General features: G+C 49.6%; 1 protein-coding gene across 1 annotated transcript in view; it reads left to right on the forward strand.

Annotated features, from left to right (window-relative positions):
* The first annotated feature begins 19,441 nt into the window (after positions 1 to 19,441).
* TMEM51 (transmembrane protein 51) overlaps positions 19,442 to 25,600 on the forward strand; it is a 41,222-nt gene continuing 35,063 nt past the window's right edge. Inside the window, exon 1 of the mRNA XM_084822270.1 lies at positions 19,442 to 19,592. The gene's annotated coding sequence lies outside the window, so the exon portion shown is untranslated. The remainder of the gene's footprint in view (positions 19,593 to 25,600) is intronic.

Genomic DNA, 25,600 nt, shown 5'->3' on the forward strand with positions numbered 1-25,600 from the left:
GGGTGTATTGGCAGGGCCCCCTGTTCCGCGTGGTGCTCTACATATGAATTTCCCTCTCCTTCCCCCCCCCCCTTTCCATCACTTCTTTACTCCTCCCTGACCCGCTTGGCTTTTGCCAGGCAACAAAGCACAGAGACGGGTGTTGTTTGCTCTTGCGGGGGGTAAAAAAGGAACGTGGCCGTGTAGAGAGGGTGCCCAGCTTAGATGGTTCTAAACTAGGGGTGTACAGAACTCACCTTTCTGAGTCCGCGGGGGGGGGGGAGGCAATCCATTCCTCCCCCCGGAATCCTCCCTGGCCGGCTCCGCTCCATGGCAAGTCCACGGAGCCGCCGGCCAGGTCCGTCTGCTGCCGGACTGCCGGTCTTCAGACGCAAATGGCATTGAGCGTAGCGGACGCCATTTGAGTCCGAAGACAGGCAGCAGCGGACGGCAGCAGACGGACGGCAGCAGGTAGGATCCGGCTGGCACAGATTCCTCCGGGTGGTGGAGGTGAGTCTTTCATTCCGCCGCGGACTCTTCTAAGAATCCGGCCTCATTGGAGTCCATGGCGGAATTCTCCGCCATCCCTATTCTAAATAGGGGTTATCCAAATCCACCATAAAGGGAGACGAATATATTCCCTTCATGATGGCTCTGTGGCACCACCACATTCAGACGCAAGCTACCCCTGAATACCAGTTCCTGGGGAGCAAAAGTGGGAGGATGTCATCTCAAGGACCCGCATACTTCCGTGAGTAACCAATCTCAATAGCAGGATAAAAGCTCCGTGTGAAGCAGCCCTAGGAAACAGGATACTGACAAGTGGAGGCTGGTGGCTCAGATTTTGGTTGGGCAGTGCTCCATTCTGGGTTTCAGCCAGAACCAGACAGACCTAAAGGAGCTATCCACTGAATGTTCAGCACCTTGGATAGCTCCTTTACCATTCTGGCTGCTTTGACTGAAACCCAGGAGGGAATCACAGCCCCACCAAAATCAGAGCCACCAGCCTCCACTGGATAGCTCCTTTCAGAGGTGCTGCAGTACTGGATTTCCTGCATGGGCAGGGGGTGGACTAGATGACCTCTGAGGTACCTTTCAACTCTATGTTCCTATGGATGGAAGAGAGTTCCATGTGCAACAGCCCATGCAGCAGGCAAAAAGCTGGGCAGCTGAGCCTGTTGATTTAACCTTTTCCCATGGGGCTTGCCTGGTTTCAGTTGCAATTTACTGGATTCGGGTTTTGTCTCAAGAACATGTATAGCCTGACAATTTAGTGCTGTTCTGCCCATTTGGCATTGTTCCCTTTCCTAGTTTGCTGAATTAGGCCAGGGGCAGACAGAAAGTAAATCTCCAGATTGGGGGACTTCAACTCCCAGCATTCCTAACCATTGATCATGCTGGCAGGGCCTTCTGGGAGTTGAAGTCCAAAAATCTGGAGATCTACCTGCTGCCCACCCCTGTTCTAGGCTACAAACAGCAGAGTTCCCATCATCCAGCAGACTGCTCATATTGCCTGATGAGGGCACCATCAGGTGCTAATTTGCATATGCAAATGAGGCATCTTGGATCTAAAGCCACCCAGAGAACTTTCACACCTGTCCACACACTAACATCATAAGCCTGGTGGATCAGCGGTTAGCCTCAGGCTAGGAGTGGGAAGACCCGGGTTCAAATCTCCAGATTAGGGGACTTCAACTCCCAGCATTCCTAACCATTGATCATGCTGGCAGGGCCTTCTGGGAGTTGAAGTCCAAAACATCTGGAGATCTACCTGCTGCCCACCCCTGTTCTAGGCTACAAACAGCAGAGTTCCCATCATCCCTCTGCAGAGATGCTGACAATTCAACTATTTATTTCCATTTCCCCTGTTTGAAGAATCCAGTGTATCTCAAAAGCCTGCACATTCCTCCACCAACAGTCATAGGTTGAGGCTGTGTCAGTTATATCCCTTTGCATGTCTCCAGGCTTTTGTGATTGTGTGTTCCTTGTGCTGTTTTCCTAGATGACCTCTTGTTACATCTGAATATCACAGACACACACCGGACCCGCACCGTTTCTCAGGATAAATAGATTTCTTTGGGTGGCGAAAGCATGCATTTTTCTGTCTTGGCAAACCACCAGCCTCTCCCTAGGACAACTTTTAGTGCTCTTTTCCTGACATCTAGTGGCCAGTGATTGAATTGCTGCTGTGGAGTTCGCCTAGCATTGGTATTTGGGTGGGGTGGGGTGGGGTGTTCATATCCGTGTTCATATTGCCTGATGAGGGCACCATCAGGTGCTAATTTGCATATGCAAATGAGGCATCTTGGATCTAGAGCCACCCAGAGAACTTTCACACCTGTCCACACACTAACATCATAAGCCTGGTGGATCAGCGGATAGTCTCAGGCTAGGATTGGGAAGACCTGGGTTCAAATCCCCACTAAGCCATGATGGTGGATCTTGGGCAGTTACACACTCTCAGCCTCAGCTACTTCACAGGGCTGTTGTGAAAACAAAGTGGAGGAACAAGGAACACATTCGTGGAGGATATGGCTATCAAGGGTACCTAGCCCTGATGGCTATGAACTTCCTCCAGTATTGGAGGCAGTATGCATCCCTATGCCAGTTTCTGGGGAACGCATGTGGGAGGGTGTTATTGCCCTCATGTCGTGCTTGTGGACTTCCCACTGGGCCATCTGGTTGGCTACTGGAGGAACAGAACACGGGACTTGATTGGCTTTTAGCAATGGTGGCTGGTGGCTTCGATTTCGGTTGGGCTGTGAATCCATTCTGGGTTTCAGTCAGAACCAGCCCGAACTCTAAAGGAGCAATCCAAGTTGCTGAACCCTATCCCCAAAATAGGTGATTGGATAGCTCCTTTAGAGTTCTGGCAGGTTCTGACTGAAACCCAGAATGGATTCACAGCCCAACCGAAATCGAAGCCACCAGCCTGCACTGGGTTTTGGTCTGATCCAGCCCAGATCCTCTTCTGTTCTTAACAACCATCTCTGCTGCCCTAAACTCTTTGATGGAAGGGTAGGATCTTATATACCAGGGATGGGCAACCTCAGGCCTGTGGGACTAATCCAGCCCATAGCTGCTCCCTATCTGGCCCATGATGTCATTGTTAATGCATTTCTATTTCTTTGCCCTTGGTCTCCCTGGGAGCAGTGAAAGGGCCACACTGGACACATTCAGATTCAGTAATAAAACATTGACCGATGCAATGGAGTCACTTCACACATGCAGGCGCAATGCACCAAGCAGTGTCCACGCACGTCTGAACCAGTCCATTTCGACTTTTCAGATTTCTGCCCTGCTGCTGCAGCTGTGTCTTTATTTTAAACATTTGCAGGCTGCATTTTCAATATCAGTGTGTTATCATTAATCCTATGAATTTCAAAAGCAGCTCACAACTGTAAATATAAATAAATAAATAGGGGCGCAACCCTACACATGTCTAGACAGGGGGGAAAGTCCTACAACTCCCAGCATTCCCCAGCCAGCATGCTGGGAATGGTAGGGCTTTTTTTCCTGTCTAAACATGCACAGGATTGCGCCCTAAAATAATAAAATATTTGTTTGTTTGTTTGTTTGTTTGTTTTCTATACTGCCCAACGGGCGAAGCTCTCTAGGCGGTTCACAAAAATGAAAACCGCAAAGCGCGGCATAAAACTATATAAAACTTGAAAGCTGAAAACGGGATATCTATGAAATGGGATCACCTCAATAAACCAAACTACGCATTTTACTGACTGCTGTTCATGGGATGTTTTTACTGGTGATGGAGGGAGAGCTGAGGGTTGAACCTGGGAGTGCCAACTTTTATCTCTGAACTGTGATTGGGGATAACAGTGAGAATTCCCCCGTGTGTCACTCCCGCTCCCAATTGGCTTAGGACCAAATGATGTCAGAGAACATGGCCACACACCCCTGATGTCATCAGGCCAGCAGAAGCCGTGCTGTATGCTGCAAACCTTGCTATGTGCAGATGGAGATCTCTGCTTCCCTTATGCAGCCGAAACAGCATCAGCCACACACAAGGTGGAGGTATCAGCAGGCTGGGGGCGGAGGGGGAGGGAATGGGGATTGACCAAAACAGCCAAACGAGGACTGAGCATGCTCGGTGTGCAGGGAATGCTCACCGGAAAGTAGGGATAGCAGAGAATTCTGCCATGGATTCCAGTGAGATTCCAGTGAGATTCTTTAGAATCCGGCCCCCCGGAATCCGTGGCAGAACAACCTCCTGCCCCCCCCCGCCCCGCCCCCCCCCCTGCGGAATCCCCCGGGACGGCACTTACCTGGGGCGGATGTGGCGGATGCGGCAGTGGTTCCGGCGGCAGCAGCAGCTGCGGCAGCGGCGGCTCCGGCGGCTGGTCTCCTGGCCGGCCGCAGCCAGGCTGCTGCAGCCGCCATTGCCGTCCTTACAGCTGTGTGATAAGCTACGTAAGAATTTACGTAGCCTATCATAGCTAACCTCCCCCGCTCAAAAAAAAACCCGCGTACGCAAATGGCGGCGGCTACGGCGGCCACCATTTGTGTTCCCTATTTTTCGCCGTTCTAGCCTATGTAAATATTTACGTAGGCTATTACGGTGAAAAAAAGGGGAACGCAAATAGCATAGTGGGCGCTATTTGCGTTCCTTTTTTTTCCGCCGTAATAGCTTACATAAATATTTACGTAGGCTAAAACTGCGAAAAAAAGGGAACACAAATGGCGGCCGCCGTAGCCACCGCCATTTGCGTACATGGGTTTGGTTTTTTTCTTCTGGAAGGAAGGCTGCCCAGCAGCTGGATTTCTGGCTGCGGGCGGCCCCGGCCGGCGGCTCCGTGGAATCTCTGCGGAGCGGAGCCAGCCGGAGAAGGATTTTGGGGGGAGCTGCGGAGCGCCTCCCCGCCGCACACAAATTGCCTCATCGAAAAGGTAAGTGACTTTCATACATCCCTACCGGAAAGCCAAGGACAGGGGGCTTTGTGATGTTGTTATTACAGCATTTCTATTTCTTTGTCCCCGGCCACCCTGGGAGCAGCAAAAGGGCTGAGATACACACTTTTTTATTAAAGTAATAAAATATCAACCAGTGCCATTCCCCATGCAACGGAGTCGCTTCGCACATTCAGGCGTGATTCCTCCAGCAGTGTCTATGCACGTCCGAAGCGTCCTTGGTAAAGGCGCCTGGGAGCGATGAACATTGAATTATTATTTAGGATGTTCACATACCGGTTTTCGACACAAGGTTCTCAAAGCACTCAAAGTTTTAAGTGGCATACGGACTTGTTTCAATACATTTGTTTCCAGCAGCCTTCCACAACCTGGTGCGCTGCAGAGGTTTTGGACTGCAGTTCCTATCAGCCCCAGCCACTATGGGGCTGGGGTGAACGGAGTTGCAGTCCAAACCATCTGAAAGGCGCCAGCTTGGGGAATGCTGGTTTTACAGTCTCAGCAGAGGCAAACTTTCACATGGGACCCTCCATGCCTAGACCACGGAACAGACGCTCCCATCTTATGCCTGATTATCTATGGCTGCCTTGGAGAATACCCCCTTCCTGGAAGCACTCGTTATCCCACACACCCCAGATCTAGACCATGTTTCCTTACATCTGTTGTGAATTAAGGTGAGAGGATTTCCCCCCACACACACACAGAGTTCCATTTTGCTTCTCCGGTTCACTCTCCCCTGCACTCCATCGTTCCAGTTCCGACGTTCAGGCTACAATTGCCATTGCTAATGTCGCCAAAACAGTTCGACCCAAGAGGGAGATACCAGCAGCCTCAGGGAAACCCTGAGGTTTGCAGAAGTACCAAAAATCTTTAGGGGTGGTGAGGAAGAACCCAGTAAGGACTGACCCTGATGAGCTACAGAATAGTGACAGACTGTTGGGGGGGGGGGGGCTGAAAAGCCATTGGAGGGAGGAGAAATGGAATGCAGTTGCTGGAATCCCGAGCAGGGCGCCCTCCATGCTGCAACTCTTTATTGGATCCTGATTTGTTTGGTTCAGTGTTTTGCTGACGTAGGCATGTGCTCTTGTGTGTTGGTAAAACACCATACAAAAATCATCTTGATACGTCCATGCATACAATCACATTATGATCGCTTTGGGTTTTTTGCAGTGTTTTACCAATGTGCACATCTGCATCAGTTAAACTCTACACCAGAAGAATCCTAATCAGTATGGGCATGATTATATCAAGACTGTGAGGGCAGGGGGGGGGTTGCGGTGTCTCGTTACACGCATGTTGATAAGTTAGAGTGAAAAGAGAAAACATGATGGAACGGAAAGCCGGCCAAAGCCACATGTATGACAGTCTGTAAAAATTCAGAAATTAAAATCAGAACACTGGAGAATTCCTGAATTGATCAGTTCCATTTCCAAAACAATCCCATATGATTTGGGATAAATGTGGGACAAACCTTGGGACAAATTCAGACGAGGAAGCGTTTGGGAAGCATCCCCAGTCATGAGCAGATTCCCCAGTGTGACCTCAGCTGGACAAACCCTGGAACATTTGTGGAGTTGTAAGTCAAATGGCATGAATGGATTCTCTCCGCCAGCTCAACCGTCGACCTTTAGCACCACGGATTGGGGGAGGTCTCCCTGCTGGCAAGGTTCTTGGCCTCGTTCTTCCACATCGGGGCAGTCGCTGCTTTCCCAAGAGAGTCTGCATAGCAGAGAAATGTGATCAGCTTCAGGTGGTTCACCAAGAGACTTGCATTTCCCTGCAAACGCAGCCCATTCCATTAGCAAATCTAGTGGGGCAGATGGCGGGAAGCAGATGCTTCTTGCTGAAAATATTGTGCTTCTGTTTATACACACAGATGCACGGAGCCAGACCTAATATGAAGATCCAGAGATCCGTCTTTCTCCCACCCCCAGTATAAGTAGTCCAAGGGACTGGGTTCTATGGCTGCCCCTTCCCCTGCTGTGGGACTGCCCCTCCATGGAAATGGGGTGGACAGGCCCCTCCCTCAGGGGGCTTTAGTGGGGCACCATGGCAGGCGTGCCAGCAGGCACAGCTTCACTCAGACAGGGCCAGAGCAATGTGTCCAACTCTGACAGCTGTGTAACTTTGCTTGAAGGCATCACCATATGAAACAAAGGGCTATTCCAACCGTTTGCTGGTGACTAGTGGAATAGCAGAAGCAGCAGATCAAATCTTAGTTAAAAGTGCACCAACATTAACAAAATGCAGGCAGGAATAATAAGTCTTGAAAATCCAGCAAAGATGGTGCCATAAACACTTCCTGGGGGATGGAGTTCCAAAGGTGTGGGGCCACCACAGAAAAAGCCCCATATCTTGGACTCCCCAATCTTACCATTCTTCGTGGTGGACCAGGGAGCAGGACCTGTGATGGGAATCTTAAAGCTTGGGCAGACCCCTACAGGTGTTGATGGTCCTTCAGATAACCTGGTCCCAAACAGTTCCCAGGCCTTAATATCAGCAGCTTAAATTCGGTCCAGAAATGAATAGACAGCCAATGTAGCTGGCACAGAGTAAGAGTAACATGATCTGATGTCTCAATCCTACAAGCATTCTGGCTGCTGCGTTCTCTAGGACTTTTTCTGTCCAAACACACACAGGATTGCATCCTTAATGGCTCAATTTAGTTTCCAAGGATCCCTCTGCTGGGCTGTGATTTATTTTAAACTGCTGCTTTAATTGCTGGCATTGTTCTTGGAATGAGTTTGTACTTTTAGGTGCACTTTTATGTGAGCTGCTTTGCAAGGACTTTGCCCCAAAACAGGGATGGGCTGCTTGTGGTCCACCAGTGGTTTTGGCCGACAACTCCCACCCTTCCTCACCATCGGCAGTGCTGGCTAGGGCTGATGGGCGTTGTAGGCCAAAACATCTGGAGTGCCACAAATGGCCCACCCCTGTCATAAAAGGGGGCAAAGAAATACCAAAACAAATAAACCCCACTTGGACTGTCGGATACTGTGCCACTTTGTGGTAGACAGGAATCTGTAGGAATGCTGGAAAGAAGGTCTGTCTTCAGACACAATATGCCCATCGATACTGGCTAGAGGTGGACAATGGAGGCACTGTTTGTGGGCTTCCCATCATCACTGGATGGATCCTCGCTCCAATTCAGCAGGCCTCTTCTTATCTCTTTCAGGATGGAGATGGACTGTGACTACAATTTGCAGATGACACAAAATTGGGAGGGAGAGCTAATACCCTGGAAGACAGACACAGAATTCAAAATGATCTTGACAGGCTGGAGCACTGCGCAGAAAAGAACAGAATGACATTTAATAGGAATAAATGCCAAGTTCCGCACCTAGGAAAAAGAAACCAAATGCACAGTTACAAGATGAGGGATACGTGGCTCAACAACACTACAAGCGAGAAGGATCTTGGAATTGTTGTAGATCACAAGCTGAATATGAGCCAACCATGTGATATGGCTGCAAAAAAGGCAAATGCTGTTTTGGGCTGCATTAATAGAAGCATGGCTTCCAAATCCCGGGAAGTACTAGTTCCCCTCTACTCAGCACTGGTTAGGCCTCATCTGGAGTACTGTATCCAGTTCTGGGCACCACACTTGAAGAAGGATGCAGACCAGCTGGAGAGGGTTCAGAGGAGGGCAACAAAGATAATCAGGGGACTGGAAAATAAGCTCCATGAAGAGAGACTGAAGGAACTGGACCTGTTTAGCCTTGAGAAGACTGAGGGGAGATAGGAGAGCGCTCTTCAAGTACTTGAAAGGTTGTCCCACAGAGGAAGGCCAGGATCTCTTCTCCATCATCCCAGAGTGCAGGACACGGAATCATGGGCTCAAGTGACAGGAAGGTAGATTCCAACTGAACATCAGGAAAAACTTCCTGACTGTCAGAGCAATATGATAATGGAACCAATTACCTGAGGAGGAGGTGGGCTCTCCCACACTGGAGGCATGAGGCTGGACAGCCATCTGTCAGGGATGCTTTGACTTGGATTCCTGCATTGAGCAGGGGTTGGTCTTGTAGGCCCCTTCCAACTCTACTATTCTATGATTCTACACTTCTGGAATTTGACAAGGGAACTTGAGCTGGCACCCTTCCCATATGTATTTTGCGACTGCTCCAAAGCACCCTTTCACAACCTCTTCGCTAGTCCCAAGGCCATTTCAACACAAACCTGAATTTGCCGTCGAGCAGAATGTGGCCCATCCTGGTTCTCCAATACAGGAACATAAGTGATGGGATTATTTGCTATTTCTTCCTCATATGCCACATCTCCACCTTGTGTCATATATCATTGCGATCCCATCCTGGTAACGCTATTTCCCGCTTGCACATTTATACCTTGGAGGACGCACGATGACATTTGTTGCAGTTTATGGGATAACGTGGAATAAAAAGCAGGAAATAAGCGGCATATCGAATGCGTAACATGCCCCAACAGTTATCAGCACACTTCAATACCGCTGTAAAACAGTAGTGTAGATGTAGCGCTATTAGGAAGGCAATCAGCAAAGAAAAACAAAACAAGAGGAAGAACGGAATGAGTGTTTACCAGTCTCACAGCCACCCAAGGCTATCTTTAGAACAAAAGGGAGGCCACACCCTCCTTCGGTGAAGAAAAAGGTAAAATGGTTTACTCACAATATTCTTGCATATAAGATGCAGGTACAGCGTTGGGTTTCAAAAGGAGTTTGTTGAGTCCATTTTGTGTCCCATTACACAGGCAGGAACAAGAGGGAGCAAATACATGTAGTCCCAGCAATGGAGGACGGTCAGAGAGAGAAACGGGGGGCGGGGAGAGAGAAAGGAGAGGAGCACAGGAAGCCACACTGAAGGCTATAGAGATCCTAAGGCTAGCTATGCCCAAAATTCCCATGCATTAACTAGCTAACTGCAACACTGCCCCCTTCCTGTAACTTGCAGGTGAGGTTTCAATATTCCTAACGATATGAACCTCCAGCAAAGGAGATCGTTACCTTGTCGTGGTGCTGGAGCTTGAGCACCTCAATGACGCCATGAACTAAACCGTGAAGGGACACCCAAGACGGGAAGGTCATGGCAGAGAGGTCAGACTAAGTATGATCCCTGGGGAAGGTAACGGCAACCCACCCCTGTATTCTTGCCATGAAAACTAAATGGATCAGTACAACCAGAGATACGTCGGTATACCATCGGAAGATGGGACTCCCAGGTCGGAAGATGGTCAAAATGCTACTGGGGAGGAACAGAGGATAAGTTCAACTAGCCCCAGAAGTGATGACGCAGCTAGCTCAAAGCCGAAAGGATGGCTAGCGGCCGACGGCGCTGGTGCTGAATGACGAATCCGATGTTCTAAAGATCAGCGCGCCATAGGAACCTGGAATGTAAGACTCGACCTTGGGGGAGCTGGGGGTGACGACGGCCGACAGGAAGCTCTGGCGTAGGCTGGTCCATGAAGTCACGAAGAGTCGGAAGCGACTGAGCGAATAAACAACAACAACAAGAACATAGGAAGAGCCATCTAGTCCAGCATTCTGTTCACACAGTGGCCCACCAGCTGCCCACAGGAAACCCACAAGCAGGACATGAGTGCGAAAGCTGCACCTTCCCACCCATGTTCCCCACCAACTGGTGTACACAGGCATACTGCGGCTAATATTGGAGAGAGCATATAGCCATCAGGACTAGTAGCCATCAATAGCCTTCTCCTCCAGGCATTTGTCTAACCCTCTTTTGAAGCCATCCAAATTGGTGGCCGTCGCCACATCCTGAGGTAGCAAATTCCATAGTTCCATAGTTCACTGTGCGAAGAAGTACATCCTTTTTTCCATCCTGAATCTCCCACCAATCAGCTTCAAGGGATGACCCCACTGGGTTCTAGTATTACCACATTCTCCACACCAGGCATAATGCTGTCCACCTCTCTCATGTCTCCCCTTACTCACCTTTTCTCCAAGCTAAACAGTCCCAGCTGTTATAACCCTCCCTCATAGAGGAGATGCCCCAGGCCCTTGGCCATTTTAGTTGCCCTTCTCTGCACCTTTTCCAGCTCTACGACATCCTTTTTTTCGGCACGTGCTCTCGCAAGTAGACCCTTGCGTGTGCTCTCACACACAAGCACGTCATTGTCGCACCCGCAAAGCACATTTATTTCAAAGAGCGGCGCCCTCCGGATGTTTTGGACGTCATCTCCCAGCATTCCCCACCATTGTCTATGCTGGCTGGGGATGATAGGGACTGTGGTCCAACAAGTCCGCGAGGTGCCGGTTTGGGGAAGGATGGTTTAGAAGGATGAGCAAAATGTTGCACACATATGTGAACGTTTGGCAGGCAGGCGATGGCGGGGAGGTGGCCAAGTTTACTCTTTGCGTACTTGCAGTCGTGGCGGATTGGCGGATTGGAGCACCCGGAGAAGACAAAGGAGTCTTTTGATTGCCTATCCCAGCAGCTGCCATCTACGTTTGCAGCAGAGGGGATCGAGTATCAGGGTCATCTTGGGGAGCTGGCTTGTCTCTCCAGCCGTGTCCCTTTTCCTGATTCATGGCCCATCCTTGCATACCAGGAGAACAACCTGTGCAGACAGAGAGGGGTTTGTGTCCTCGTGGCTTCCGAACCGGAGTGACAGCATCTGGAGGAAATCTCCACCTTGGCGTGCACTCACGCCTCCCTTACGCAGCTCCTGTTTACAGCTTCCACACTCTCCCTCCGCCCCCCTGCCCCCCACCCCCGCTGCTGGCCTTGTGCAACACCCCACAAGGCAGCTCTCATGAGCCCAGGGCTGTTGATGCTCGGATGAGGCACGGTCCTGGGAGGAAAGAGGAGCGGAGGGCTGGTTCCTCGTGCCAACAGCCCAAGAGCAGAGGATGGGTAGACCATCTGGTTCCCTCCAGATGTTTGGGACGTCAGTTCTCATCGTCCTTGCCCATTGGCTGTGCTGAGGGGGGCTTATGGGAGCTGACATTGGGAGGCCAACGGCTTGCCCACCCGTGCTTCAAAACAAGATGGGAAATGCAGTAGCCCCTGCATCTTACTGCTTCTTGGGCCTTCTTGACAACGGAGCAATGCCAACCCTTTCAGGCAGACCGCTGGCCACGTGTCCTCCATTTTTTTAAAGCTGGCCACGCTCTTGGTCAGTGCGAGCTGGCAGTGAGAGTGCTTCCCACAAGGGAAGGCACCTGTACACAGAAGTAAGGGGGGCTGCCTACTCAAGCGTTCCCTTTTTTACTTCCCTGTGGGTTAAAGCCCGGGAGCTCAACTGGGAGAACTCTGCCTTAGGGCTTGTCAGACACATACTCCCAAACCTCCGATCCAAACTGAAAACTACTAAGGACTATAAGAAAGGAAAAAGGAAAAGCAGGCAGGTACTTTGAAAAGAAAACTGTACAAAACTCCCCAACCTATGCTAAGCACCTTGAACAGGAGTGGGGAAGCTGTAGCCTTCCAGATGTTATGAGATGCCAGATCCCATCTGCTCCAGCCAGGGATGATGGTTGGTAAGCCAACATCTGTAGGGCCCCACCCCTGAGTTAGAGGGAAACGCTCACACCACATAGGGCACACTTTCAACACTCTCGGTTGTCAGAGAGGTCGTGACAAAAGACTAAGCCAGTGTTAGTGTGTTGTGGTTAGAGTGTTGGACTGGGAGCCGGGAGATCCGAGTTCTAGTCCCCACTCGGCCATGGAAGCTCACTGGGTGACTTTGGGCCAGTCCCTGACTCTCAGCCCAACCCACCTCACAGGGTTGTTGTTGTGAGGATAAAACGGAGAGGAGGAGGTTTATGTGCAACGCCTTGAGTTCCTTAAAGAGGAAAAAAGGTGGGATATAAATGTAATAGACAGACAGACAGACTAAAGAGGGATTAGTCTCTTTTTATTATGATTTGTCTAGTGTGGGGAGGGCAGGGGTGACTTCCTAACCTGCTCCACCAATTACAAAAATGGCACATGAATGAGAAGTCCCACATAGGACTTTCTGGGCTCCGCGGTCCTAATTAAAGGGAATGTGCTAATTGAAGAGGAAGGGGCTAATTAACCAGGAGATTGTTCTGGTTCCCTTTTTTGTGGGGAAGGAAAGATGTGCAGCAGACAATACATCTTCACGAGACAGACACTGGAGTCACAGGTCTGTATTACAGCCCCCTCTGACCTCTACGGCTTGCCAGGCCACAATGCTGCAAATTGAATTAGGCCTTTCTTTTCCCTCATGGAATCATAGAATAGTAGGGTTGGAAGGGGCCTATAAGACCATCAAGTCCCACCCCTCTTAGTTGTTCCTTCTAGTTCATTCTGCCCACTGTCGCACTCCTCCGGAATTCTGGTTTAACTAGAATTTCTAAAATCATTTCCAAAATTGGAACATGGAGTTTATTTCAGCTTTCACGCATTTGCATCTTTTCCCTCTTCCCCACATTGCTGATGCGCATATGCGCATGGATAAAACAATGCAAAAAAGCAATCTTGATATGATTGTATCAAAGATTCTTTTTGTGCAGTGTTTTAACTTGCAGTGGTTTAAAACACCACAGAAAAGTCATTTCGATACACACAAAGATACATTTTGATATAAGTAATGTAAAGGATCTGATCCAGATTTCATAGCCGGGTTTTGTCAGGAGCGCTTGAACCAGTTTCCAGGCAGGCTCTGATGTCACAGGAAACTGCAGTTTAACAAGACAGGATATTAATAAGACAGAATATCCGCACCCACAGCAGGGTGCAGGAGGTGACTAAGGGAGACAAACTACAGGGTGAGGAGGGAATTTCACAGCCCAATAAACCATGTTTTACAGGACTGAGATTCTTACGTCTGAACTGGGCCAGTGCGTACTCCTTCCAAATCCTGCGCCAAGGAAATGTAAAGCTGTTTTCTCATGCATGGTTACCTGGGTATAGAACTCCTTCAACACAGCGAGACTAGCTTCCGATATAGGAACAGGCTCCAGAAGAGAGGTTTGTGGATTTGAAGTTTTAAGAAAACAGCCGTCACAAGGGATCCATTGGTGTCGAAGAAGCACTTTGTGCCTGTTTATCCAAAAAACCACAAAGCTCAGTGCATGATGAAATCATGAGTTACCAGCTGCACAGCCGACCACCATCTCGAAAGGACTCTGCATCACGTTAAGCTGTAAAAGGTCAAAGCCTGCGGAATTCACAACTGGATTGCCCCATCTTTAAACCCAGGGGTGTATTTGTGTGTGTGCATATATGTGTGTGTGCGTGTGTAGATACACACACACACACACACACACACACCAGCCTTCCAGAATCTGATGCCCTCCAGGCGTTTGGCCTCCAGATGGGAGCTGCTGGCTGAGGGATGATGGGATTTGTAGTCCAATACATCTGAAAGGCACCAGGCTGAGGAAGCCTGGTATATATACAGACACAGAGAGAGAGAGATTATTCTGTAAGAATGACAGCTTACAGTCAGTTGTCATTTAAAAAAAAAAACATTGAAAGGCTTCATTGAGACATGTAGGGTTTTTTTGTTTTGTATTGTTTACATGCAACAGAATCCACCCATCCCCTCCCATTTCACAAACCCAGGGAATGCAGAAGAACAGAAAAAGAGGAACAGAAAGAGAGACAGACAGGAAGAAGTTCGAAATCACATGAACTCCGAGTTCCCCTCTCCTCAGCACTGGTTAGGCCTCATCTGGAGTACTGTGTCCAGTTCTGGGCACCGCATTTGAAGGATGCAGACAAGCTGGAGAGGGTCCAGAGGAGGGCAAGGAAGTTGATCAGGGGACTGGAAACAAAGCCCTACAAGGAGAGACTGAAAGAACTGGGCATGTTTAGGCTTGAGGAGACCGAGGGGAGATAGGATAGCGCTCTTCAAGTCCTTGAAAGGTTGTCCCAGAGGGGAAGGCCAGGATCTCTTTGCGATCATCCCAGGGTGTAGGACACGGAATAATGGGCTTGAGCTACAGAAAGCCAGATTCCGGCTGAACATCAGGAAAAACTTCCTGACTGTTAGAGCAGGATGACAATGGAACCATTCCCTAGGGAGGTGGTGGGCTCTCCCACACTGGAGGCATTCAAGATGAGGCTGGACAGCCACCTGTCAGGGATGCTTTGACTTGGATTCCTGCACTGAGCAGGGGGTTGGACCCAATGGTCTTATAGGACCCTTCCAACCCTATGATTCTATGTGAGCAGAGGTGGAGGAGATACAATCAGCAGCCAAAGAGCTCTCAAAATTCAGGCTAGGGCTGATTCTGAAATCCTCCTCATCTAAATTTCTCAAACACCCCCCCCCCCAGGTATATCGAAGTCACTGTTTCTGAATGTTCATCTTCTTTTAAGGAAAATTCAGATGTGTCCAGGGGGCTCTCTGGCACACACCGGAGGGCTGTCACAAGAGAGAGGAATGTGGGCCAGAACCTCGTGTGGGTAGAGCGAGGCGTATGGGAGTGGATGGGGAGGAAGCAAAACACGGCTGCACTATGACACGCAGGGAAGCGTTCGACCCAATTGCTCAAGAAGAAGAATGGCTCCCAGGTGACTACCCAGGATGCTGGGACGACAGAAGCCCTGGAGCACATGGGAAGGCCCACAGCTCTGCGGGAGAACACCTGCTTTGCATGCAAGAGGTCCCAGGTTCAATTCCTGCCCTCTCCACCTCAAGGATCAGGGCTGGGAAAGAACTCCTGCAGTGAGAGATAAACTAGGGAGGGAATCTGGAGCCATTTGCATGCAAAGCAGACACTCCAACGTGGAGTTGCCATCCCTTCTCCAAGGGGGAATACAACAGAAACTGCCTTATACTAAGTCTGTCCATGCCAGGGGTTCTCCACTGTGGTCCATTCAAGTGGTCTGCAGAAAGACTGCAGAACAGTTGAGAATATCTGGGCCATACACTTCCTATGTTCTTGGAGCCAGCGTGGCGTAGTGGCTAGAGTGTTGTACTGGGAGTCGGGAGACCTGGGTTCTAGTCCCCACTCAGCCGTGGAAGCTCACCGACTCTCAGCCCAACCCACCTCACAGGGTTGTCGTTGTGAGGATAAAATGGAGAGGAGGAGGAGTACGTACGCCCCCTTGGGTTCCCTGCAAGAGGAAAAAGGCGGGATATAAATTTAATAAAATAAATTAAAAAAAATAATATTCTTTCTGATGACGGAAATCAAGGTCCTTCTGACCAGGGCTGGATGATCAAACAGACTAACAAAGCCCTGGCGTACAGATCCATGATAATACAGCACTGGTTTTGAAGATATCAGTGCTGAAGGGGGAAAAAATTATTAAAATAGGAATTGCATATGTGCTTTAATTTGTAGAACAAACAAAAAATTATTAAGAGGTCTACCGAGAGCCCCCAGCAATGTTCAAGTGGTATACACACACACACACACACACACAATCTGAGAACTGCTCATCAACATGGACAGGTAGCTGCAACCCAAGGTGTCAAACACGAGTCTTTCCCAATCCTACATGGGGATATCAAAGACTGAGCCTGGGACCTGTTGCTTGTAAAGTATGTGTTCTATCACGGAGCTATGCCCCTCCTTAACACACCTGTGAGCTGGATCCAGACTTACGTCATACTTTGAGTGGATTACTGAAATCAATGGGAATTTTATTTAAGTCATGGCTAAAGTCCCATTGATTTCAATAGATCTCCTCTACGTATGACTAAGTCTCTGGACCCAACCTTGTTTGTTTCACCCCACAGTGCAAAAAGTGACTAAGGGGTGTATTTTAATCAGTGCCTTCCTTCCAGTAGCACTGAAGTCCTGATCCAGATCTCGACCCAGCGGCCCCTGACTGCTGTGATCCTTTTTAAAAACCGTGGGTGAACCTGTTCACAGGATTTAGCCCAGAGAGTCTCTGGAGAGTCAGAGTAGGCCGAAACTGGACTAGACTATTTTGTATTTTAGGGAGCAATTCTATGGCCGCTAGTCAGCAGCTAGATGGCCATAGGATATCAGGTTTTCCTCAGAGGCAGCGCGGAACACCCCATCCTCTGTGCTTGCAAGAGGAGTGCGGAGGGGCTGAAAAGGGGCATTCCGGGGTGGGGAGGGCAGAAATGCCAGTACAACACATCCACTGGGTCGTCCAGCAGCCTCCTCCCCTGCTCTGCCTTCCTCGAAAATGCAGGGCAGGAGAAGCACAGAGGGAACGATCCCCTCTGCGCTTCTCCTGCCCTGCATTGGATAGGCGGTCACCTCCGAGTTCAGAGGCGGCCACCTATCTGCATAGGATTGCGCCCTTATTCTTCTAAATATTTGTATTGTATTTTGTATTGTTAACTGTGTTTTAAAATGGCCTTTTAGTTTTTTAACTGGTTGTAATGTGCCCAGAGAACATTAGTTAATGGGCAGATTAGAAATCTACTAAATAAATAAATAACAGACTGGAGTAGACAATGAATACATATAAATAGACTGGAGCACATGGCAGATCACAGACAGTAATGTCTCTCTTTAAAAAAAAGAAAGAACCTATGAAGAACCCTGCTGGATCAGAACAAACAGCTGTGAGATTGTCAGATGAAAGGCAGACGGAACAAACAGCCATCTAACCCAGCATCCTGCTTCCAATGGTGGTCAGACAGATACTTCTTCTGTGCAGGTCTGGATGTGGGGACTGGTGACGAATCAATCTGTGGTGTTCGGTTTTGAGTGCCCATCACGGATTAGACACAGTTCACAAGTTATGAATAACTACGGATTCACCGTTTTGAGAAATGGTGTAGCATAGCGGCTAAGAGACTCACAAGTAATATTGCTGCTGTGGTTATTTATTACATTTATGTATCGTTTCCCACCGCAAGAAGCTGCCTTGAAATGGTGGGAGATGCACACACATACAGAAATTCATAGTGAACAGGGGACACCCCCCCCCAATCAATATAAACCATAATCAGCACAAATAAACACCATACAAAAAATACAATACAAAAAGCGTTCATCCACAAAGTTTCTCTCCCCGCCCATAGCCTAGAATGAACACCAAAAAAGTAGGCCACAACAATTAGGCCATTAGTAATGTCCTGGGAAAATAAGTGAGGCTTTGCCTAATGCTGGGAAGAGAAGAGAAAAACACAGACAGAGAAGGGTCTCTGAAGCCACCCTGGGGTTCATAGGGGGAGAGACAGTCCTTGGGGCATTGGGGTTCCTTGGGGCATTGGGCTTTATAGGTTAAAACCAGCACTTTGAATTTGGTCTGGAAACAAACTGGCAACCGTGGGCAAGCCAGGACTGGACTTCTCTGTTCACCTCACCTAGTCCCTATCAGAACCTGCTGGCTGAATTCTGCACTAGCTCGATGCCGAAGGGATCGATGCCGTGTGCAAATCGTGCATTAAAGTTGTGCAATGGGCTACAAACGCAATAAATAATAATGCCTTCAAAGGCTGAAGTGAGGGGAAGGGGGCCATAGCTCAGTGGCAGAGCCCCTGCTTTGCATGCAGGAGGTTCCAGGTTCGATCCCCAGCTTCTTCAGATAAGGCTGGAAAACTCCTGCCTGAAACCCTGGAGAGCTGCTGCTGCCAGTCAGTGTCGACAATACTAGGCTAGATGGGTCAAGGGTCTGACGCAGAAGAAGTCAGCTTCCAAGGTTCCTCTCCTAGGGTGCCCCGCGGCCCAGGTAGGAAACAGCTCCTCCCTCGCTCTTGGCCACCTGCACTTCTTCTTTAGAGGTAGGCTGCTTCTGAGGCTGGAGGCTTGATTTCACCAGCAGTGTATGAACAGAAGGGGGGAGGGAAGGGGAAAGGAAAGGGAAAAGGGAGGGGAGGGGAAAGGGAAAAGAGAAAAAGGGGAAAGGAAGGGGGGAAAGGTAGGGAGGGGGAAAGGGGAAAGGTGGGGAGGGGAAGGGAAGGGAGGGGAGGGGAAAGAGAAAGGGGGAAAGGGAGGGGGAAAGGGGGGAGGGAAAAGGGAAAGAGAAAAGGGGGAAAGGGACAAGAGAAAAAAGGAAAGGGAGAGGGAAAGGGAAAAGGAGGGGAGGGGTAAGAGGAAAGGGGGAGAGGAAAAGTGGAAAGGGAGAGGGAAAGGTGGGAAGGGAAAAGGCGGGAGGTAAAGGGAGGGGGAAAGGGAGGGGAAAGGAAAGGAGGGGAGGGGCAGGGAAAGAAAAAGGGGGAGGGGAAAGGGAGAGGGAGAGGGAGAGGAAAGGGGAAGGGAGGGGAGGGGAGGGGAAAGGGAGAGGGGAAAAGAGGGACGGGAGAGGGAAAGGGAAAAGGGGGAGGGTAAAGGGAAAGAGAAAAGGGGGAGAGGAAAAGGGAAAAGGAGGGGAAGGAAAGGGGAAAGAGGAAAAGTGGAAAGGGAGAGGGAAAGGAAAAGGGACAGAAGGAAAGGGAGGGGGAAAGGAAAGGAGGGGAGGGGAAAGAAAAAGCGGGAGGGGAAAGGGAAAGAGAAAAAGGGGAGAGGGAGAGGGAGAGGAAAAGGGGGAAAGGGAAGAGGGGGAGGGGGGAAGCCCTCGCCTCTCGCCTGCAGCGCCCGCCCGGGCTCGTCCGCGCCCTCCCTCGGTCCCGGCGCTGCGCCGCGGCTCCGCTTGGGGCGGCGGAGGCTCTAGGACCCGCCGGGGCCGGTGGGCGGCGCGGGGGGCCGGGCCGGGCCGGGCCGGGCCGGGCGGGGGCGGCGGCTGGCGTGGCTCGGCCACCCCCACGCCAAGCCAGGCCGCCGCCGCCGCGGACGGGAGCAGCCGGGCGCGCCGCGCTCGCAGCCGGGACGATGCGCGGACGCCGCCGGAGAGCAGCCACGCGCGCAGGTGAGCCGGGCCCGGCGACGCCCCCGCCCGGGGCCACTTTCTCCTCCGACCCCCATCTCTCTAATGGGGGGGCTAAGCGATCCTGTCTGGGGGGGCGCCTCATCCCCCCCCCGTGCCTCCAAGACCTCAGCCCGTCGGACAGCGCCTTTGGAGAGGGGAGCCGGGCGCGCCCCGCCTGGACCCCCGCCTGGCCGCACCCCCGTCCTTTTAAACGCTCCCGGACCCCCCTCCCAGAGAGCCACTCCTCCAGTTAAGAGGCGCCACCCGTTTGGAAGGACCCGTCCAAAGTCACGCGTCTGGCTTTCCCGACGTGCGCCCCGGGCTGGAGAGCGGGGGGATGCCGAGAGGGGGGCCTCGGCGGCGCTGCGGGCCGTTCTCGGCCGCTTCCTGGCTGGCCTCGCTGTATCTCATCTCGGCGCTGAACTTGGAGAAGGAAGGCGGGGCCGGGCCGGGACAGGTGAGGCGACAGGTGTGTCCCCATCTCGGCTTGTCGCAGCGGCTTCCTCCATGACTTGCTTCTCGCCTCCCAAATCCTGTTGGCGAGGACGGGGCTCTGTCGGGCCAGGCGGGGGGCGGCCTCTGCGGAGAGGGACTCATGACCCAGGAGGCCCCGATCCGCGCCCGGCTCTTGCTGGAGCAGGGTCGATCGCAGGGAGGGAGGCGGCCAGAAATTCGCCCCGTGAGCCCAAGCCTGCGTGTGTGTGTTCAGCCTTTCCCAACCTGGCGCCCTCCAGAAGGGTGGGACTCCAACTCCCATCATCCCACAGCCAGGATGATGGGAGTCGGAGTCCCACGTTTCTGGAGGGCGCCAGGTTGGGAAAGGCTGATGCCTAAGACTGCAGCCTCCATCTCTCTCCAGGCAAAAGGTCACAGGGCTTTAGTGTCTTTCCTTTTCCTTCTTCCCACCCTCCTGCAGTGTTTGCATTTCCGGGAGGGAACTTGGCCTCTCCCTTCCTTGGGCTCTTCCAACTCCTCTTGGCTTGGCTAGGACTTTGCCTAGGCGGGAGCCATTCTGGCCGCCGCTTCCCTTTTCTGTATTTCCTCCGTCCTTGCACGCACGCAGTCTTCCAAAGGAGGCAGCTTTGGTAAAAAAAGAAGAAGAAATACATGATAGCAACAGTTCTTGCAGAAGATGCAGCCAGCAGCCTTTGAATGACTGAGACCTGCACCGGTTTTGAAATTTGGGCCTTACTGGAGGCAGCCAAGTTTGCATTCGGGGGGCCCCGAGCAACTTTGAACCCGCCTGCCGGTATTACCAAATGCAAAGCGAGGTTGGTGTTCCTTTGCCTTCATAGCTGTAGAATTTTTGCTATGAGGAAAGTTGCATCAGCCGATATTTATTCTTTTACTAACTAACCTTTTCACCTTGTCCTTCTTTCAAGGAAGGATGTGTGTGTGTGTTCCATTTTGTTCTTGCAACACCCCTCTGAGGTAGGCTAGATTGAGAAACAGGGACAGGCCCAAAGTTTTGAGGCTGAGCAGGGGTTTGAACTCCGGTCTGAGAGTCTCCAGCATGGCACTGACTTGGCACTCACCAGGTTCCCTGCCAAATTTTTAAGGTACATTTTAAATTTTAAAAAAATGAAATGAGAGGCAGGTTTTGCTCTTGTTGTTTTGGAACTCAGACCCCACCCCTGCCTTATATTTAGATTCTTGGGCATGTTACTTTACTTTTAGCCTCACCAATTTGCCAATTGTATGCTCTTCAAGTACATAAAAGGTTGTCACAGAGAGGAAGGCCAGGATCTCTTCTCGATCATCCCAGAGTGCAGAACACAGAATAATGGGCTCAACTGACAGGAAGCCAGATTCCGGCTGAACATCAGGAAAAACCTCCTGACTGTTAGAGCAATACGACAATGGAACCAATTCCCTAGGGAGGGAGTGGGCTCTCCCACACTGGAGGTGTTCAAGACGAGGCTGGGCAGCCACCTGTCAGGGATGCTCTGACTTGGATTCCTGCCTTGAGCAGGGGGTTGGACTCGATGGTCTTGTAGGCCCCTTCCAACCCTACTCTTCTATGATTCTGTGCAAAGCCCAGATTTATGCTGACCATTCACAACAGCAGCGTTTGTGTTGTGCCCAAGTTTCTAGCTTTGCTTTGCTAATTTAACTCCTGTAGTAGGAGAGAGAACCTTAGTCTCTCTTGCATCCCAAATGAATACAATCAAATGTGTGGATCAGTTCTGTGGATGAGCTGTTGGGTGCTTTGTGACTGGCCGTGCATACTGTGACAACTGTGGTTAACCCCCCCCCCCCCATTCCTGGGGAAGCATTTTGTGAGAGCATCTACGTACGACACTCAAAATTTCAAATGTGCTGACCAACCCCAAAAGATTGGGGACCCCATTATGACTACACCGGGCTGGCATTCCCTCCTCTGTACTACTTTTAAGCTTCCAGAGGTGCAGCCCTTATAGCAAAACAAACCAAGGACCTTCTGGCACCCTTTAAAGACTAGCAGGTATATTGCAATTTTAGCTTTTGTGGTGTAGAACCCACTAGGTCACGTGCATGAACTTTATCCTGTTATCCCCCATCCTTCTCTCTCTTGCACATTTGCACGCATGCACACTATTAATGGCCAAATGGCTGTAAAATGCAAGAGGTGCATAGTGATGCATTTATTTATTTATATGTATTTATACTTGGAACCCACCTTTCCTCTAGGGAGCTCAAGGTAATGTACTCAAGGTGATGTTCTCCCCCCCCATGCCATTTTTTGCCTCACAACAACCCTGTGAGGTAGGTTAGGCTGAGCGATAGTGACTGGCCCAAGGTTACCGAGTGAGCTTCATGGCTAAATGAGGATTTGAACCTGGGTCCCTGATACCCTAACCCACTGCACCCCATTGACTCTCTCCCTTTTTACTGGCTGCATTCACACATAATGCTAAGCCATGATTTAGCATTACTTGCACAAAGAGAAAGGGGGCTGCTTGAAGCCCCCGTCTCCTCTCTTCTCCCACCCAGGAGGAGGAATAAAACAGAATTCAGTTTCATTTCAGCAGACTTTTGGCTCGTCCTTACATGCAAACCCTGAATTGTTTAGCTGGCTTGCTTCACAAGCTAGAATTTCTTTTAAACTATAATTCCTGGTTTGCATGTAACAACAAGCCAGGAATCAGGCAAAGTGAAACTGAATCCCAAGTTATTCCTCCCAGCCTTGCAGGAGGAGGAGAGGAAGTGCTTGAGCTTGGCAATTTACACCAGCTCCTTTCTCCTTGTGCACATAATGCCAAGTCCTGGCTTAGCCATTATGTGCGAATGCAGCCTCTGTGTCAATTGTATGCAAAGCTCAGAAATACGCTGACCGTTCACAACAGCAGTGTTTTGTGTTGTCACCAGATTTCTAGCTTTATTTTGCTAATTTAACTCCTGTAGTGGGAGAAAGAACCTGGGTTTCTACTGAGTCCTAAATGAATACAATCAAATGAGTGGATAAGTTCTGGAGATAAGCAATTTCCAGGACCCTTGCTGGCTTCATTTGCATCTTACCATCCTTCTAATTCAAGTCACTTTTCTTTTTAATCAATGTGCCTTTGAAAGCACTATGTTGAAGGCACAATCAAACAGTAAGTGCGCTCTCACTTGGATTATATGTTGGATTTTTTAGTTCTGTGATGTATACGCTTAGCTGGTTTGCACATAACGATAATAAGCCAGAACTAATGTGGATTCTACTTTATTGGTAATGCTGGCTATTAGTTCCCACTGGTATTATGGCTTGTTGCTCTCCTAACAATCTGGAATCTGAAGTCAGGGTTTGTTCTTGGCTTCTGATTCCTGGCTTATTTGCGTGCAACAAGCCCAGAATTTTGGCTCAGATGGAATGCAATAGGAGCCCATGCTGGAAATTTCCTGGTTTGTTTAGCCATTCCCACTGGCAGGAGCAGCCAAGCAGAAGCAATCAAGCACCACGTGGGAGCCTGCGACTCGTAAATGACAAGCCAGAAATTGCTGAGAATTCTGGGTTGCTGTTAATGCGCAAACCGGGCCTGTCAGTGAGAACTATGGTAGTAAAAGTCGACTTTGTGAATGCTGTAACCAACCGTGTGGGGGGTTATTTAAAAGTACACAGGTGTACTCCAGAAGCACACATTCAGTGTGAGTGATGTTGTGAATCAGTGGCTTGAGTCTGTGGCTTGAATCTCTACAACAGCCTAAAATCCGTCTTTGAAATGGGGCTTTCTGCTTCCGTTTTTAATGCAGGATCACGACGACTCCCTTTTTCACCCACTTCCTTTCCCCCTTCCCCCCATATCGGAGTCTTCCATTATCTTTCATTGATCTCGCTCCTCTTCTCGCTGCTTTTCCTCTTTTCACAGAGGAAACTGAAGCGGAACACAACGGGGTAATTTGATAGCTCATGATCTGCGGTCTATTTAAAAACGGAACAACGGGCATTTAGTGCAGGAGACGCCCTGGAGGTTCACGGCGTCATGTAGAGAGCCCACAAACCTCTGTGAAGGAGCAATCCCAATCGCAGGATAAAAGCTCCATGTGAAGAAAGCCTGTATGCAATATCAGAATGAGGGCCATACACATTTGACGAGTCATCACGCCTTCTATTTCTGATGTTCAAGCTGTACGTGCCGTTGGTTAAGTGGCCAAAACAGCACTGTCCATGCACAAGAGGGAGGTATCAGCCAGGCTTGGGGTGGGGGGACCCTGAGGTATGCAGAAGTACAAAAAAAAATCCTTGGGGAAATAAATCCCTAAGGGCAGCAGGGAACAACCCCAAAAACTGAGCATGCACAGTGGCTGTGGATTGCTGATGGACTGCTAATGGAAAACGGGAGTCGGGGAAATGGAACAGAGTGGCTGGAAATTCTGAAGAAGAAGCGCTTCATGCTGCAACTGTTCGTTGCAAATCCTGCCTGTTTTATTTTACTAGTAGTTTTTCCAAAATCCTTTTTTTTTTCTTTTTAGAAAAATAAAAATCAGACAATGGATTAATGAAAAACTAACTTCTTAGCTGCTGGATCACTTTAGCAGAAAAATAGGGAAACCTGTCTGGCTCTGATTTTTTCAGCACTGGATGAATATCTAGTTGTTTGGGAAGGCCTTTGATAGCAAATTCACATTGGTCGTTATTTCTGTTGCTGCGCCTCTTAAACCTCTTTCTATTTTAAGTTGCATCCTTCCTGTTCTGCATTAGCCGCCTTGGATATGTCTGGGTGGAAAGGAAAAATATAATTTATTAATTTATTTCGCATTTGGAGGCAGTTCTGCCATGGAATAATGTTAATTAGTAGCCTGGACGTTTGCCTGGTTGGAGCTAAGCAACGACAGGATGAGTGTCCATGGTGAGTGCAGTTGCAAGTCATTCTGAGCTTTTGAGGAGAGGGTAGGATATGTTTGCTTGTCTTCTTGCTATTTAATTATTAATTATTGATTAATAATTAATCAGCAATTAATTAATTATTCTATGTTAATTGTTAGTAATGCTTGTATACGGCTTCATATAATAAAATCTCTAAGTGATTTACATAGAAAAATATTTTTTAAATCACAGTTAAATGTACAGGTATAATACAGGAGAGCACTAAGAAAAAATCCGCCATGACAAATGCAAGATAAAAAAGAAACAATAAAAAGAGACAGTAAAAGAAAGAAGCAGCGTGATCATCAGTTATAAGCCAGGGATAGCTTGTACATTTTGAGTAGGCGTTTAAACCATGCCACATTTTCTGCCTCTTGAGCTGGGTGTTCAAGAGCGTGGGTGCCATGACTGAGAAGTCCTGCTTTTGAGATGCGATGTGGTGACTTGTTGGTCGTGGAACAGACAATAAAGCCTCCTCTGAAGATCTTTGGGGTCAGCTGGGTGATGGTCCCAAGTTGGTATCCTGGTCCCAAGTTATTTGTATTCAACAACAGAACCTTGAACTTGGTTCTGTAGCTAATAAGTCTTAGCTACTGTTATTGACTGATTGATTGATTGCATTGCATTTACATCCCACCTTTTTTCCTCTTGCAAGGAACCCAAGGCGGCTTACGTTCTCCTC

Source organism: Heloderma suspectum, chromosome 15, assembly GCF_057233095.1.
Source record: "Heloderma suspectum isolate Gila_16-S chromosome 15, 16-S_ref, whole genome shotgun sequence".
NCBI classification, from domain to species: Eukaryota; Metazoa; Chordata; class Lepidosauria; order Squamata; family Helodermatidae; genus Heloderma; species Heloderma suspectum.